Source organism: Triticum aestivum, chromosome 5A (assembly GCF_018294505.1).
Source record: "Triticum aestivum cultivar Chinese Spring chromosome 5A, IWGSC CS RefSeq v2.1, whole genome shotgun sequence".
NCBI lineage: Eukaryota > Viridiplantae > Streptophyta > Magnoliopsida > Poales > Poaceae > Triticum > Triticum aestivum.
Window position 1 is genome coordinate 515,961,936 of NC_057806.1, and position 17,533 is coordinate 515,979,468.

A 17,533-nucleotide genomic window follows, 5' to 3' on the forward strand; every position below is an offset into this window, starting at 1 on the left:
TCTAGAAAGCATTCCACATCAAAAATTCTGTTTTTATCATTTACCTACTCGAGGACGAGCAGGAATTAAGCTTGGGGTTGCTGATATGTCTCCAACGTATCTATAATTTTTGATTGTTCCATGCTATTATATTATTTGTTTTGGATATTAATGGGCTTTATTTTACACTTTATATTATTATTAGGACTAACCTATTAACCAGAGGCCCAGCCCAAATTGCTATTTTTTTGCCTATTTCAGTGTTTCGTAGAAAAGGAATATCAAACGGAGTCCAAACGGAATGAAACCTTCGAGAACGTGATTTTTGGAACAAACGTGATCCACAGGACTTGGAGTGGACGTCAAGCAATTAACGAGGCGGCCACGAGGCAGGGGGCGCCCCCCCCCCCCTCATGGGCCACTCATTGCTCCACCGACCTACTTCTTCCTCCTATAAATGTTCATATACCCCGCAAACATCCAGGAGCACCACGAAACCCTATTTCCACCGCCGCAACCTTCTGTACCCAAGAGATCCCATCTTGGCGCCTTTTTCGGAGCTCCGCCGGAGGGGGCATTGATCATGGAGGGCCTCTACATCAACTCCATGGCCCCTCCGATGATGTGTAAGTAGTTTACCTCAGACCTTCGAGTCCATAGTTATTAGCTAGATGGCTTCTTCTCTCTCTTTGGATCTCAATACAAAGTTATCATCGATTCTCTTGGAGATCTATTCGATGTAACTCTTCTTTTTGCAGTGCGTTTGTCGAGATCCGATGAATTGTGGGCTTATGACCCAGACTATCTATGAATAATATTTGAATCTTCTCCGAATTCTTTTATGTATGATTGGTTTATCTTTGCAAGTCTCTTCGAATTATCAGTTTGGTTTGGCCTACTAGATTGATCTTTCTTGCAATGGGAGAAGTGCTTAGCTTTGGGTTCAATCTTGCGGTGCTCGATCCCAGTGACAGAAAGGGAAATGACACGTATTGTATTGTTGCCATCGAGGATAAAAAGATGGGGTTTATATGATATTACATGAGTTTATCCCTCTACATCATGTCATCTTGCTTAAGGCGTTACTCTGTTCTTATGAACTTAATACTCTAGATGCATGCTGGATAGCGGTCGATGTGTGGAGTAATAGTAGTAGATGCAGGCAGGAGTCGGTCTACTTATCGCGGACGTGATGCCTATATACATGATCATACCTAGATATTCTCATAATTATTCGCTTTTCTATCAGTTGCTCGATAGTAATTTGTTCATCCACCGTAATACTTATGCTATCTTGAGAGAAGCCACTAGTGAAACCTATGGCCCCCGGGTCTATTTTCCATCATACAAGTTTCCAATCTATTTTATTTTGCAATCTTTATTTTCAATCTATATCATAAAAATATCAAAAATACTTATCTTATTATTATCATCTCTATCAGTTCTCACTCTTGCAAGTAGCCGTGAAGGGATTTACAACCCCTTTATCGCGTTGGTTGCGAGGTTCTTATTTGTTTGTGTAGGTACGATGTGACGCGCGCGTGGTGTCCTACTGGATTGATACCTTGGTTCTCAAAAACTAAGGGAAATACTTACGCGCGTGAAGGGAAAACCAACGCAGTGCTCAAGAGGTAGCACCAGTCCACATGAGTTTGGGTGCACCCGCCACGCCCGTGCCCGTGCGCGCACCCCCCTCAGTGGCATGGAATAACGCCGTCGACCGCTACCTCTCAGCACCGCCAGCTGTCGCCCTCCCACGCCCTGCCCGTCGATTGTGCGACGACATGATGTTTGATTTACAAGTGAAGAACATTCTGTGTTTCATTGAAGAGTTCAACAACGGTGTCCCGGAGGACGACAATGACGATGCGGCACGCCGCCTCCGCCGCCGCCAGAAATAGTTTTTTTGGGTTTAATATTGTATCTCAATCATATGAATATAAATTCGCAGTATGACTGAATGAAAGATATGGTTTGAGCGAACTTGCTTTTTTCTCTCTTAATGTACAGACTTATCAAACGATTTTGTTTTGAAAAAAACGTCATTGGTTTTTAAATATAAAACACTCATCTCAAACATTTTAGTTAGAACACCCGTATGCAAACGGTTCTTTTCGATGAACAGCTTCCCCACGAAGCCAAGGGAAAATGTGTCGAGCATGGTTTGTGAAGCACTTGATCGCAAAAGTTTTAGATAGAACACCCGTATGCAAAGTGAGAGCAGGATTTGTGCATCTCTTCAACGCAAACGGTTCTTTTTGATGACCCGTGTGCAACCACTTACAAACAATTTGGGTATTTTCCCATTTGTCAAACTGGAAAGAATGACATTTGTTGATCTAGTTACATTACCATTTGTCAACCTTGTAACACAACAATTTGTCAAAATATGAAGCTAAAAATCACTAGCGGTATCTAATTTTTGCAACTAAAATTCAGTAGTTAAGCATAGATTTCATTCATAGATTAAGCAGTTGTTCTTAATTTATACAAATAGTTCAAATCAACAGCTGAACTGACCAAACTTTTCCCCAATTGTTGCCATACATGTACTGAAATAGCTAGTTCAACTATATATACTAGCTAATTTTAAGTACGTTGTACAGTTCCACCACATCTACAGTCAGATGAATTTAACAAAATATCCCCTAAATACTACTACTAATGCAGAGGGGCTTCGTACTACTTCCGGCTGCCTCTCCTCTGCCGAGCGCACTCAGTAAGAGGCAGAGGAGGAGGAGTCTACCGACGAGCTGGGCAACCGCAATACGGTGCCTGCCGCTGCTGCAGCTTCAGTGACGCTCACCTCGAACGCCCTCTGTCGCTCCAGACGAGCCCTCTCGAAGTGGTGGTTCTCCTCGTAGATCTCCAGACTCCTCGCCTCTGAGGCGGCATGTGTCACGGCCACAGCGGCGGTAAGGCTCTTTTCCTACTCGACGAGGCACTCCTTGATACGTCTCCATAGTATCTCTAATTTGTGATTGTTTCATGCCGATATTATACAACTTTCACATATTTTTGGCCACTTTTTATATGATTTATTGGACTAACCTATTGATCCAGTGCATAGTGCCAGTTCCTGTTTTCTGCATGTTTTTTGCATTGCATAGTATCCATATCAAATGAAGTCCAAATGCCATAAAATTTTACGGAGAATCATTTTGGAATATCTGTGATTTTTGGGACTTAAAATCACTCCAAATGGAGGCCCACGTAGCCCACAAGACACCAGGGAGAGCCAGAGGCCCCTATCGCGTGGCGGTGGGTTGTGCCCTCCTCGAACCTTGGTTCGAGCGTGCGAGGGGCCCCTGGCGCGTGGTGGTGGGTTGTGCCCTCCTCGAATGTCGGTTGGAGCTATACTTTGGGTGCATGGAAGCTTATATCCAGAAAAAAAATCATGTTAAAATCTTAGCGCAATCGAAGTCATGGATCTCCTGGAATATAAGAAACGGTTTTCGGCCAGATCTGGGGAACGCGAAACAGAAGAGAACAAAGAGGGAGATCCAATCTCGGAGGGGCTCCCGCCCCTCCGCCGCCATGGAGTCCATGGACCAGAGGGGGAACTCTCCTCCCATCTTGGTGGAGTCCAAGGAAGAAGAAGAAGGAGGGGGCTCTCTCTCTCTCCCGGTACTGGCGCCGGAGTGCCGCCGGGGCTAGGATCGTGACGGAGCTCTACATCAACAATCTTGCTACCGCCATCACCAACTCTCTTCCCCTCTATGCAGTGGTGTAACACCTCTCTTGCCCGTTGTAATCTCTACTTAAACATGGTGCTCAAGTCCATATATTATTTCCCAATGATCTATGGTTACCCTATGATGTTTGAGTAGATCTTTTTTGTCCTGTGGGTTAATCATGATCTTGGTTGGTACGATTGTATATTTTATTTATGATGTTGTCCTACGGTGCCCTCTGTTCTCGCGAAAACGTGAGGGGGCCCCATTGTAGGGTGTTGCAATATGTTCATGGTTCGCTTACAGTGGGTTGCCAGGGTGACAGAAGCTTAAACGCGAGTAGGTGGGCTATGGCGTATGGGATATAGAGGGCTTGATACTTAATGTTAAGGTTTGGTTTCACGACCTTAATGATCTTTAGTAGTTGTGGATGCTTGCTAGAGTTCCAATCGTAAGTGCATATGGTCCAAGTAGAGAAAGTATGTTAGCTCATGCCTCTCCCTCATATAGAATTGCCAGAATGATTACCTGTAATTGTTATCGATTGACTAGGGACAAATAGCTTTCTTGTTGACACAAACCCTTTTACTAAACACCTAACTTTTATTATCTTGCAAAGTACTTCTAGTTTTATTCTTGCAAACTAGTTCTAGCATCACACCTACAAAATAGTTTCATACTTGTTTTCGATAAAGCAAATGTCAAGTGTGTGTAGAGTTGTATTGGTGGTCGATAGAACTTGAGGGAATATTTGTTTTGGCTTTAGCTCCTCGTTGGGTTTGACACTCTTATTTATCGAAGAAGGATACGAATGATCCCCTATACTTGTGGGTTATCAAGACCTTTTTCTGGCGCCCTTGCCAGGGAGCAATAACTTGGGGTGAATATTCTTGTGTGTGCTTGTTTGATTTATCACTAAGTAGTTTTTATTTCCTATTCTAAGTTGTTCTCTATCTTTAGTTACGGATATGGAACACAAAACACCAAAAATATTAGTGGCACTTGCTACTCATGGAGATGGGGAACCTCCTAAAACCCTTGATGCTTGTTATGTGAAAAACATTATGCACTACTATCATAATCCTGAGAAAAACCCATTCAACATGATAATGGGTGTAACATTGGACCAACGTGAATACTTTAGGGATTATCGCTTGACACAAAAAGGGAAACTTCTATGGGATCAAATTTATATGTTGCATTGGTATGCTCGGATTTATGCTTGAGATATGATTTTACTTGTTGCTCTAGGATGAATGCTCCACACCTTCCCTTTTCAGGCAAATTTAATGCTAATGAAACCTTAGCTTCTTATGCTAATGGTATATATGATTACTATGATGTGGAACGAATAGAAGAATTTTTTTTCTTTTAGGGGTGCTTATGAAATTGAATCTTTGTTTGAAATGTTTGAAGATTTTGATGATTTAGTTTATAGACCTGAAAATTTTTCTATCCTTAAATATTGCTATGATAATTATAAATACAATTCTGATATTGATGAATTTATTGATAAAGTCTCCGCTCTCCAAGACGAGACTAATATTTTGCAGGAGTCTATGGAAGAAGGAATTGATGAAACTATGAGCCCATTGGATGAAAAAGACGAGGAGGAGAGCGAAGGACAAAATAAGGAAGAGTGGATTAGCTACCCGTGCCCACCTTCTAATGAGAGTAACTCTTCAACTCATACATTGTTTAATTTCCCTTCATTCTTACCGAAGGATGAATGCCATGATAATTGCTATGATCCCGTTGATTCGTTCGAAATATACCTTTTTGATGAACTTGATGATTGCTATGCTCATGGCCATGATGCCAATTTAAATTATGCTTATGGAGATGAACTTGCTATAGTTCCCTATGTTGAGAATGAAATTACTGCTATTGCACCCACGCATGATAGTCCTATTATCTTTTTGAATTCTCCAAACTACACTATATCAGAGAAGTTTGTTCTTATTAAGGATTATATTGATGGGTTGCATTCTACCATTACACATGATGATTTTGATGAATCTAATATGAATGTGCTTTCTGCTCCTACTTGCAATTATTATGAGAGAGGAACTATATCTCCGCCTCTTTATGTTTCCAACATGATAAAATTGCACGAAACTGCTTATGCTATGTATTGGCCTTTACTTGATGTGCATGAATTGTTCTTGTATGACATGCCGATGCATAGGAAGAGAGTTAGACTTCGTCATTGCATGATATATGTTGCTTTGTGCTCTGTGCTAAATGCCAAATCATTGTTAATTCAAATTGGCTTTGATATACCTTGGGATCCAGGTGGACCCATTGCTTGAGCACTATGTGCCTAGCTTACTGGCTTTAAAGAAAGCGCTGCCAGGGAGACAATCCGGAAGTTTTAGAGAGTCATTTATTTCTGGTGAGTGCTTTTATAAATTTTAAAGACAAAAAATATAGAGGGGAACTTAAAACTTCACAAAAAGAAAAGTGAAAGTGACATAGACGAGCACTGTGGAAGCGGAAGCTAGCCTTGAACTTTGTCCATGCCCATGGAAACTTTGTGAATCTTAATTACATAAACTTTTCAACAAAAATAATTATCCCCTTGTACAATTCCATTGTATTATAAAAATAATGTGCCAAGGTTTGCCTTTAGGATGATTAAATTGCTTGTTGGTTTCTGCGGTGCAAAACAGAAACTTTGGATGTAGTGCTCGATTTTACATTTTTTACTGGAACGTCCAATGGTTCTGAAACTTTCTGTACTTTATATCTATATAAAATGTTTATTTTGTCCTAATTGTTCAGAATTGTTTTAGTTAAAGAAGTATGGTGGATGTTCAAATCTTTACATATTGTCCTATTTTCACATATTGCTATTATAGCTTCATTATGTTTGAATTCTTGTTGAAGCCTCCTTGACTTGGGAACATAGAATTGTGATAGCATATAGTGGGTAATGTTAGTTTATAATTATATAATAATGTTATAGTAGTACATTATTGGATTTCATTGCCATATTCACTAAATCCGCCACTAAAAGTTCGGTTAAGTTTTGTGTGGATGAAGTGTTCGAAGATCAAGGAGGTCTCCATGTGAGGAGAAGGAGGAGAGGCAAGAGCTCAAGCTTGGGGATGCCCAAGGAACATGAAGTAAATATTCAAGGAGACTCAAGTGTCTAATCTTGGGGATGCCCCGGAAGGCATCCCATCTTTCTTCAACAAGTATCAGTATGTTTTCAGATTTTTTTTGTTCACGTGATATGTGCAAATCTTGGAGCGTCTTTTGCATTTAGTTTTCATTTTTATTTTATGCACCATGTTGATATGAGATATTTCATGGTTGATTTATAGAATGCTCATTTCACTTCACTTATATCATTTGAGTATGGCTTTTTAGAATGCTTCATGTGCTTCACTTATATCATTTGAAGTTTGGATTGCTTGTTGCACTTCACATAGAAAACTGTTGTTTGTAGAATGCTCTTTTGCTTCACTTATATTTATTAGAGCATGGTATTTCTGTAGAAAGAATTAAACTCTCATGCTTCACTTAGATCTATTTAGAGAGTCAAAAGGAATTGTTAAATTGCATGGTTAGTCAAAAAATCCTACAGAAAACTTATGGATCACTGAATATGATATGTTTGATTCCTTGCAAAAGTTTTGCGATATAGAGATGGAATATGTGGGAGGTACTAGTAAACGGTTGTGGTTAGTAAGAATATTGGTGTTCAGGTTTGTGATTCACGAAGCATGCACGTATAGTCTCTCGTTATACTATGAATTTGGAGCATGATTTATTATTAATTGCCTTCCTTATGAGTGGCGGTCGGGGATGAGCGATGGTCTTTTCCTACCAATCTATCCCCCTAGGGGCATGCGCAGTAGTACTTTGCTTCGAGGGCAAATAAACTTTTGCAATAAGTATATGAGTTCTTTATGACTAATGTGAGTCGATGGATTATACGCACTCTTACCTTTCCGCAATTTGCTAGCATCTAGGGTACCGTGCATTGCCGTTTCTCATATCGAGACGTGGTACAAACTTCACAGGTGCATCCAAATCCCGTGATATGATACACTCTATCACACAAAATCTGTATTATATCTTCCTCAAAACAGCCACCATACCTACCTATTATGGCTTTTCCTTGGCCATTCTGAGAGATATTCCATGCAACTTCCACCGCTTCTGTTTGATGACTTGAGCATTCATTGTCATATTGCTTTGCATGATCATATAGCTGACATAGCAGTTGTAGCTCAGCCACCGTTCATCATTTTACATACATGTTATGCTAGATATTGCACATCCTCGTACATGCTAGAGACATTCATATAGATTCATACTTTGTCATAGGTATCGAGTTGTAATTTTTATGTCTTTTGAGTTATAAGTAAATAGAAGTGTGATGATCATCATTATTCATTTTTAGATTTGTGCCATGGTGAGGAAAGGATGATGGAGACTATGATTCCCCCACAAGTCGGGATGAGACTCCAGACAATGAGAGAGAAAAAGAAAAAAAGAAAAAAAAAGAAAGAAAGAGAAAAAAAGGAAAAAAAAAGCAAAGAGAGAAGGGGCATTGTTAGTATCCTTTACCACACCTGTGCTTCAAAGTAGCACCATGTTTTTCTTATGGAGAGTCTCCTATGTTGTCACTTTCATAAACTAGTGGGAATTTTTCATTATAGGATTAGTTGCACACCCACTTAGTTTTCACATTGAGCTTTCATTCACTTACAGCTCTCAGCGCATTCGTTGCATGGCTATCCCTACTCCTCACGTTGATATCAATTTATGGGCATCTCCATAGCCCGTTGGTTAGCCGTGTCGATGTGAGACTTTCTTACCTTTTGTCTTCTCTATATTTACCCCTATCATCATATTCTATTCCACCCGTAGTGCTATATTCATGGATCACGCTCATGTATTGCGTGAGGGTTGAAATAGCTAAAGCGCGTTAAAAAGTATGAACCAATTGCTCGGCTTGTCATCGGGGTTGTGCATGATAAATACTTTGTGCTAAGAAGACAGAGCATGACAAGACTATATGATTTTGTAGGGATAGCTTTCTTTAGCGTTGATATTTTGAAAGACATGATTGTTTGTTGGGATGCATGAGTATTGATGTCTTTATGTCAAATTATAGATGATTGCTTTGAATCACTTATGTCTTAATATTCATGCCATCATTAGATATATGATCAAGTTTATGCTAGGTAGCATTCCACATCAAAAATTATCATTTTTATCATTTACCTGCTCGAGGATGAGCAAGAATTAAGCTTGGGGATGCTAATACGTGTCCATCATATCTATAAATTTTGATTGTTTCACGACAATATTATACAATGTTCACATATTTTTGGCAACTTTTTATATGCTTTATTGGACTAACCTATTGATCCAGTGCCTAGTGCCTAGTGCCACTTCCTATTTTCTTCATGTTTTTTTGTATCGCAGAGTATCCATATCGAATGAAGTCCAAATGCCATAAATTTTTATGGAGAATTATTTTGGAATATATGTGATTTTTGGGAGTTGGAATCACCGCAAATGGAGGCCCACACAGCCCACATGACACCAGGGTGCCAGAGGCCCCTAGCGCATGGTGGTGGGTTGTGCCCTCCTCGAAAGTAGGTTGGAGCTCTACTTCGGGCACAAGGAAGCTTAATCCGGAAAATTCGTGTTAAAATCTCAGCGTAATCAGAGTTACGGATCTCCCGGAATATAAGAAACGGTTTTCGGCCAGATCTGGGGAACGCGAAATAGAAGAGAAGAGAGAGGGAGATCGAATCTCGGAGGGGCTCCCGCCCCTCCGCTGCCATGGAGGACATGGAACAGAGGGGGAAATCTCCTCCCATCTAGGGGAAGGCTAAGGAAGAAGAAGAAGGAGAGGGGCTCTCTCTCCCCCTCTCTCTTGGTGGCGCCGGAGTGCCGCCAGGGCTAGGATCGTGACGGCGGTCTACATCAACAATATTGCTACCGTCATCACCAAATCTCTCCCTATCTATGCAGCGGTGTAACACCTCTCTTCCCCTCTATAATGTCTACTTAAACATGGTGCTCAACTCCATATATTATTTCCCAATGATCTACGGTTATCCTATGATGTTTGAGTAGATCTGTTTTGTCCTCTGGGTTAATCGTGATCTTGGTTGATATGATTGTATATATTATTTATGGTGTTGTCCTACGGTGCCCTCTGTTCTCGTGCAAACATGAGGGGGCCCCGCTGTAGGTTGTTGCAATATGTTCATGGTACACTTATGTTGGGTTGCGAGGGCGACAGAAGCTTAAATCCGAGTAGGTGGCCTATGGCGTATGGGATAAAGAGGACTTGATACTTAATGCTATGGTTGTGTTTCACGACCTGAATGATCTTTATTAGTTGCGGATGCTTGCTTGAGTTCCAATCATAAGTGCATGATCCATGTAGAGAAAGTATGTTAGCTCATGCCTCTCCCTCATATAGAATTGCAAGAATGATTACCGGTACTTGTTATCAACTGCCTAGGGACAAATAATTTCTTGTTGACACAAACTCTTTTACTAGACACCTAACTTTTATTATCTTGCAAAGTACTTCTAGTTTTATTCTTACAAAGTAGTTCTAGCATCACACCTACAAAATAGTTTCATACTTGTTTTCCGTAAAGCAAACGTCAAGTGTGCGTAGAGTTCTATTGGTGGTCGATAGAACTTGAGGGAATATTTGTTCTACCTTTAGCTCCTCGCTGGGTTCAACACTCTTATTTTTCCAAGAAGGCTACAAACGATCCCCTATACTTGTGGGTTATCACTCCTCGTCCTCCCGCAGGAACTCGGTGTAGCGCGAAAGGTCGCTGACGCACGTTCAGGCATCCACCTCCGCCTCCCGCCTTCGGACGATGGTGGCGGAGCGGGTGATGACCCTGGCTGTCGACGGTGGGCTGGCGGCCACGACGACCGACGATGGGGTGGCGGCCATGACCACCACCTTCCGCCTTCGGGCCACCGTGGCGGAGCGAGTGATGGCCAGGGTGGCCGGTAGTCAGGTGACGGCCATGACGGCCACCTCCCGCCTTCGGGCCGCGGCGGCGGAGCGGGCGATGGCCCTGGTTTTCGATGATGGTGTGGCAGCAACGGCGGCCGGCGATAGCTACCGACGAGCAGCAGCGGCGCCTGTGGTGAGTGTTTCGCGCCCACCCAATCGGGACGCCATGCGCACAACACTACGCCAAGGACCGCACCACCGCCGCGGTGTAGCCTAGCTGGAGCTTTCCTCTAATGACAGCAGAGTGGCTGAGCGACGGTGATGGACCGGTGCCATTGGCGATTATGGGAGAAGCAGACGAGATAAGCTACATTGAGGGAGGGGAAAATGCGACGCATGACTCGCTGGCCGTGAGGGTTTATATAGCAGGCTGGTAAGCATTGGGATTTTGGGGGATTTCACCGAGTCGGGCGGGAAGCTTGCGCGGGAACCTGCGAGGTAGGGTGGGAATGGGCTCACCAACGATTCATTGGCACCACCTTTTGGCCAAAAGAACGCACCCCATGCGCTGAGCAAGCTTGCATTGTAAGCCGTCTACGGCAGCGGGGTGACAGGACGTGCATGAGGAGGACGAAAGGCCATGTACACATATGGTTAATACAAAAAATGTTTGTGGTTTAATTACCTACTATACGCCCTCCTGTTTATAAGTAGGATTTAACTAATAATATACTAATGCATGTTGCCAAAGATTATATAGTTGGATTTGTGTTTGAACGTAGTTTCCAATTATATAATTTTTATAACATGCATTAACATTTTGTTGGTTAAATTTAAGGGCAAAGTATGGCACAGAATATAAAGGGGACTATAGACCAAGACGGAGGTAGTAGCACATGGCCGCTCTCTACGCAGCGACGCAACTGTCGGCCGGCTTGTAGGAGACAACTTCCCGTGTGTTCAACGACTATATGCATGTGGTTGCTTGTGGTTGAGGCAGTCGCGGCGCGCTCTGCTCGCGTCCTGCCACGCGCACTCTGCTATCGCGTCCCTCCGGGTGCTCTTCCCTCGTCCCTCCACAGGTGCTACCAGTGTTTGGGGCCAGTGCACAATCACACATGTTCATGTGCATGCGGTTGCGCTGGGCACGGCACGACGATGCAGTTACCTGCTGCAAAAACTGCCATGCGGACGCACCGAGAATTCAGGTCGCTCGACCCCCTTTTATTCCTGCGGCCATTTACCTTCACCTCTCCTCTCACACGACACAATAAGCACACCCACGAGGACACATACAAAGAGGATATCGAGTGGTTCCAATGGCGCTCCCAGCTGCCGATGACGACAACGACGGGCAGTTCACCACGCAACACGTCGGGGACACCCATGTGAGGGGGAAGGCTCTCTCGGTGGTGTACACGAATGGTCTGGTCTCGGTGGAGAGCTCCATCCAAACTATGGAGTAGTTCCTTGCCGAGGACAAGTACCAAGTGGTCGGCTTCGACATCGAGTACACCATGGGTCGTGTCGGGCACAATCAGAAGTTTGTCGTCGCCTAGTTGTGCCTGCGACATGACGTCCTTGTCTACCACTACCACCTGGCCACAAGGCCTTTCGAGCGTTTTGATAACCCACAAGTATAGGGGATCGCAACAGTTCTCGATAAGTAAGAGTGTCGAACCCAACGAGGAGCTAAAGGCAGAACAAATATTCCCTCAAGTTCTATCGACCATCGATACAACTCTACGCACGCTTGACGTTCGCTTTACCTAGAACAAGTATGAAACTAGTACTTTGTAGGTGTTGTTGGATATGTTTGCAAGGTAATAAAGATTACGTAAATAAAAAGGAGGGGCTGTTTTATGTAAAGAAGCAATAAAGTAAATATAGCGAGTATGGAAAAGTGGTGGTAGGAGTTGCGAAATTGTCCCTAAGCAATTGACTACTTTACTAGACCGATAGCAAGTATTATGTGGGAGAGGCCACTGCTAGCTTGTCATCCCTGACTTGGAATTCTATGCACTTATGATTGGAACTATTAGCAAGCATCCGCAACTACTAACGTTCATTAAGGTAAAACCCAACCATAGCATTAATATATATTGGCCCCCCTTCAATCCCGTAAGCATCAATTTCTATGCTAGGTTGAAGCTTCTGTCACTCTTGCCCTCCAATACATAGTCCTATCAACATACAACTAACCCTAGGGTGTGATCCATGCGCGCTCTCATATGATGGGCACCAAAGGACAGCAAGATAACCACAAGCAAATTAAATCAATCATAGCAATTCATCAACAACCGCTAGGACAACGAAAATCTACTCAGACATCATAGGATGGCAACACATCATTGGATAATAATATGAAGCATAAATGACCATGTTCAAGTAGAGGGTACAGCGGGTTGCGGGAGAGTGGGCCACTGTAGATAGAGGGGGGGAGGTGATGGAGATGTTGGTGAAGATGGCGGAGGTGTTGGTGTAGATCGCGGTGATGATGATGATGGCCACGGCAGCGTTCCGACGCCATCGGAAGAGAAGGGGAGAGGGGGTCCCTTCGTCTTCTTATTCCTTCACCTCCTCCCTAGATGGGAGAAGGGTTTCCCCTCTGGTCCTTGGCCTCCATGGCATGGGAGGGGCGAGAGCCCCTCCGAGATTTGATCTGTCTCTCTATCTCTCTCTGTTTCTGCGTTCCCAGATTCTTCCCTTTCACTGTTTCTTATATTCCCGGAGATTCGTAACTCCGATTGGGCTGAAATTTTAACACGATCTCTAGCCGGATATTAGCTTTCTTGCGGAGAAAGAAGGGCATCAACCACCTTACTGGTGGCCCACGAGAGTCAGGGGCGCGCCCCCTTGCCTCCTGGCAACCTCGGGCACCGTCTCATGTGGATTTTTATTCCCAAAAATCATATATATTCCTAAAAAAATCTCCGTCGGTTTTAATCCCGTTTGGACTTTGTTTGATATGGATATTCTACGAAACAAAAAACATGCAACAAACAGGAACTCGCATTGGGCACTGGATGAATATGTTAGTCCCAAAAATAGTATAAAAAGTTGCCAAAAGTATATGAAAGTTGTAGAATATTGGCATGCAACAATCAAAAATTATAGATACGACAGAGACGTATCACGTTTTTTCAGGTTTATCAACAGCTCCGATTACAGTTTCGCTACGGTGGACACCACCAACGATCCAAAAGCGCTCAAGGTTTCGGGCTTGAAATGCTCGAATCTTGTCAACATCCAGCACCACTACAAGGTCTGGTGGAGAAACAACAACAAATTGAACTCCCTGGTTGACCTCGCCTCGGCCATCATCAACCCCTACTATGCAAAGATGGAAGAAGAGAGCAAGAAGGACAAGAATGCCTGGCACAATGTTTGGCATGAGAGACTGGATGAACAACACGTCAAGTACGCGGCCAAGGACGCGTACAGAAGCTACGAGATGTACATGCTTATCGTTGACATGAGGAATTGTCTTCTTCCTGCCCCAGACGAGGGATCGAGCCACATAGCAGTGGCGGGAGCGTCACAAGAAGTAGATGACTAGACGATTGTTTCTCCTACTTTAGAATGCATGCAATTGTTTGTTGAGGTGTGTGCGAATGTTCTCTATAGTCACTTATGTAATTAGATGCTTATTTCAGTTATATATATATATATATATATATATATATATATATATATATATATATATATATATATATATGGTGGCACTAAACTAAGCGAGAGCGCAAAATTCTTATTATGTGCGCCAGTCGGTTGGAATCTCGCGCTGCTAATTATTTGAGGGTAAAAGGAAGTGAAAAATATAGTAATATGTTTAATTTCTGTTGCCACTCCATGCACCCACCTCCATGTCTCGTCGCTTTGAACCAACCCACTAATCATGAAGGTAATATTGCATGCTAGAAAAAATAACGAAATTAAATTGGTTACTGCCATTCATACATGAGAAATCGCTCCGCAAACTGGTCGTTCCTCTAATCCGAGTAAAATAGCTAGCAAAAATAGTAATAGATTTAAATATATTACTATCAGTCATGCACAATCCAAAAACCATGGTAAAATAGGTGGCAAATATGGTAATGGAACTACCATCCCTGCAGAAAAAACATTCTTGTAATTATGGTAAAATAGCTGGCGAATATGGTAATGGAATTACCACAAGTTACAAATGTGGTAATGGAATTACCATCTCATTCTTCTAATCATGGTAAACTAGCTGGCAGTATCCATTACCATATGAATTGGCTCGTTACGATGGATGCATATAGGCCGCGGACAAAGGCGGGCAGTGGGTGGTTTGGGGGTAATTAACGCATCGGTCGTTGTTTGGCTCGTGCACTGGGCGGAGCGTATGATTACTGAGCCTATATATATATACATATATATATATAAACACTATTCTGAGCACGGGATCAGAATAATATTCTGATCACAACTTGAACTGCTTGAGTAACGCGCTTGGACTTCCCTCTGTACGAACCCAACCTTCGGGCTATCTTCGCAACCGTGGCTTCCTCCGCAAATTATTCTGTTTAGTCGTGTTCTATATGATGTTAGTGCAATCTAGAAATGTTTTTTAGCAACTAAATACCAGTTTTAAATAAGAATCTCACTCGTTGGCGGATTTTGCTCTCGGGTCGTGATGAAATTGCGTTTTTTTACAATTTTACTTACTGAGTTGTTCGACCTGAACTTCTCCCAGTGCTAGTTTGAACTTCCGCCAACATTGCCCAAATGGGGCTTGCGATATACCGTTGGAAAGGTATGGACACCAGTATCATGACCCAAGTTAAATTTCTTGCAAAACGTAAGTGGTTTAAGAGCAGTTTTGAAAATCGTTTTTTCCTCATACAAAAAACGTGAATCGTATTTTCAATCGCATTTCTAAAGCGTTTATTGGAATGAGGCAAATAATATGGCGTTGGAAAGATGCTGCAAAACCGCTCCTTCCACATGTTGAAAGTTTTCTCTAATTCCCTATGGATAAAGAGTAATTTGGAAAATCATAGAATTTCGCAAACGAAACACCCGAGTTTGTATTTTTGATGCCATTTCTAAACGGCTAATCCAATTGAGGCAAATAATATGGCATTGGAAATCTTATGAAAATGCGCTACTTTATCATGTTAAAAGTTTTTCTTAATTTGGAACGGTCTAAAAGTAATTTAGAAAACGATACAAGTTCCACGGAGTTCGTATTTTTGAGCTAATTTTTTAACCGTAGGTCCAAATGTAGCAAATGATATGGAGTTGGAAAGCTTGAACAAATGTGAAACTTGTTTGTATATATTGTTTCTCCCAATTCCTTACGGTTTTAAGTCAATTTTGAAAATGGCTCAAAACGTATTTTCCCCATAATTTCTACAAGCTTTATCGGAATGAGGCAAATAATATACTGCTGAAAAGCTACAGAAAATGCGAAACTTTTCCATGTTGATGGTTTTCTCTGATTCCTAGCCGTTTTCATGTAATTTCAAAAACGGCAAGATCATTCGTTCTGCCTTTATCGCGAAACAGATTCTTCGACAATGCACCGCGTGAAGAACCTGAACTTCTCGGCATGTCTACTTGAACTTCACTCTGTTTTTCACGTGCATTTTTTGCCTGTAGCTCTTCATCTACTCACCGGAATTGAGCAAGTAATATACAGGTAGAAAGCTAATGTAAACATGCAACTTTCCCGTGTTGATCATTTTTTCATACCCGCGATGGTTTTTAAAAAATTTCATCTCAAATTCATTCACTATAGTAGTCGAACTTCCTGTTGTTTTCACGTTGAACTTCTGTGACGTATTTTCGTTTGTAATTTTGTCATCCATTTCGTTAGTGTTACACAAATGATATTCTTTTTGTTCAAACCTATCTCACAATATTTTTTTAACTTTCTCCGACCGATGACTTGAACTTACACGAATGATATTTCTGTCGTTTTGAAGTAAATTAGAGAAATGACGAGATCATGATTTCTGCCTTCATTGCGAATGCAAATGCACTGCATGAAGTAGTTGAACTTCTCGGGCATGTCTGTTTGAACTTCACTCTGTTTTCGACGTGCTGTTTTTTGCACTGCGTGAAGTAGTTGAACTCTGGGGCATGTTTGTTTGAACTTCACTCTGTTTCATTTTATTGTATTTTTCTTATATGAAATAGACACCATGTAGTATGTGAACTTCCGGTTGTTATCACTTCGAACTTCTCTCTGGTTTGAGAGAATTATTTTAAAACAAAAAAACAACATATTTTTTATGTATTTTTGGACATCTAAATACACGGTGAACCTCTCTCATAAGAAGTTTTTGAACTTTTCCTTGCTGGGCACTTGAACTTCTAGCAACCATTTTTTTGTTTACGAATTGTTTTCAAAAGTGCAAAAAATGGCGTTGTGTTTTTTATTTTTTGAATAGGTAAATCCTAGGTTTTAATAACCTACAAACTTCTTTGTTATTTCAATTTGAACTTCACCTTTTTTATATTTTGAGTAAATAATTGTATTCGATTTTTATACGGAAAAAATCGAACATGGAAATACAAGGTGAACCTCTCTCGCAAGAATTTTTGAGCTTCTCCGGACAGAGCACTTGAACATTTTTCAACAAACCTTTTAAGCTTTTATTTTTCTATACTTTTATTCTCACCTGAAATGCATTCCTTGCAGTACTTGAACTTCTAGTTGTTTTCATTATGAACTTCTGTCACACTTTTCTGTATACGTTGAATTACACGCAATTGAAGATCGGACATCATTTTTTGCCATTTTTTAAAACACGTAATTGGAGGTGAACGTCCCGCAATATAAATTCAGAACCATGCATGGGGGGGCATGAACTTCTTGCAACAAATCTGAGTTTTTATATTCTTCAAAATTTTATGTTATTTCAAATAGCACTTCTTAGTCTTATTGTTA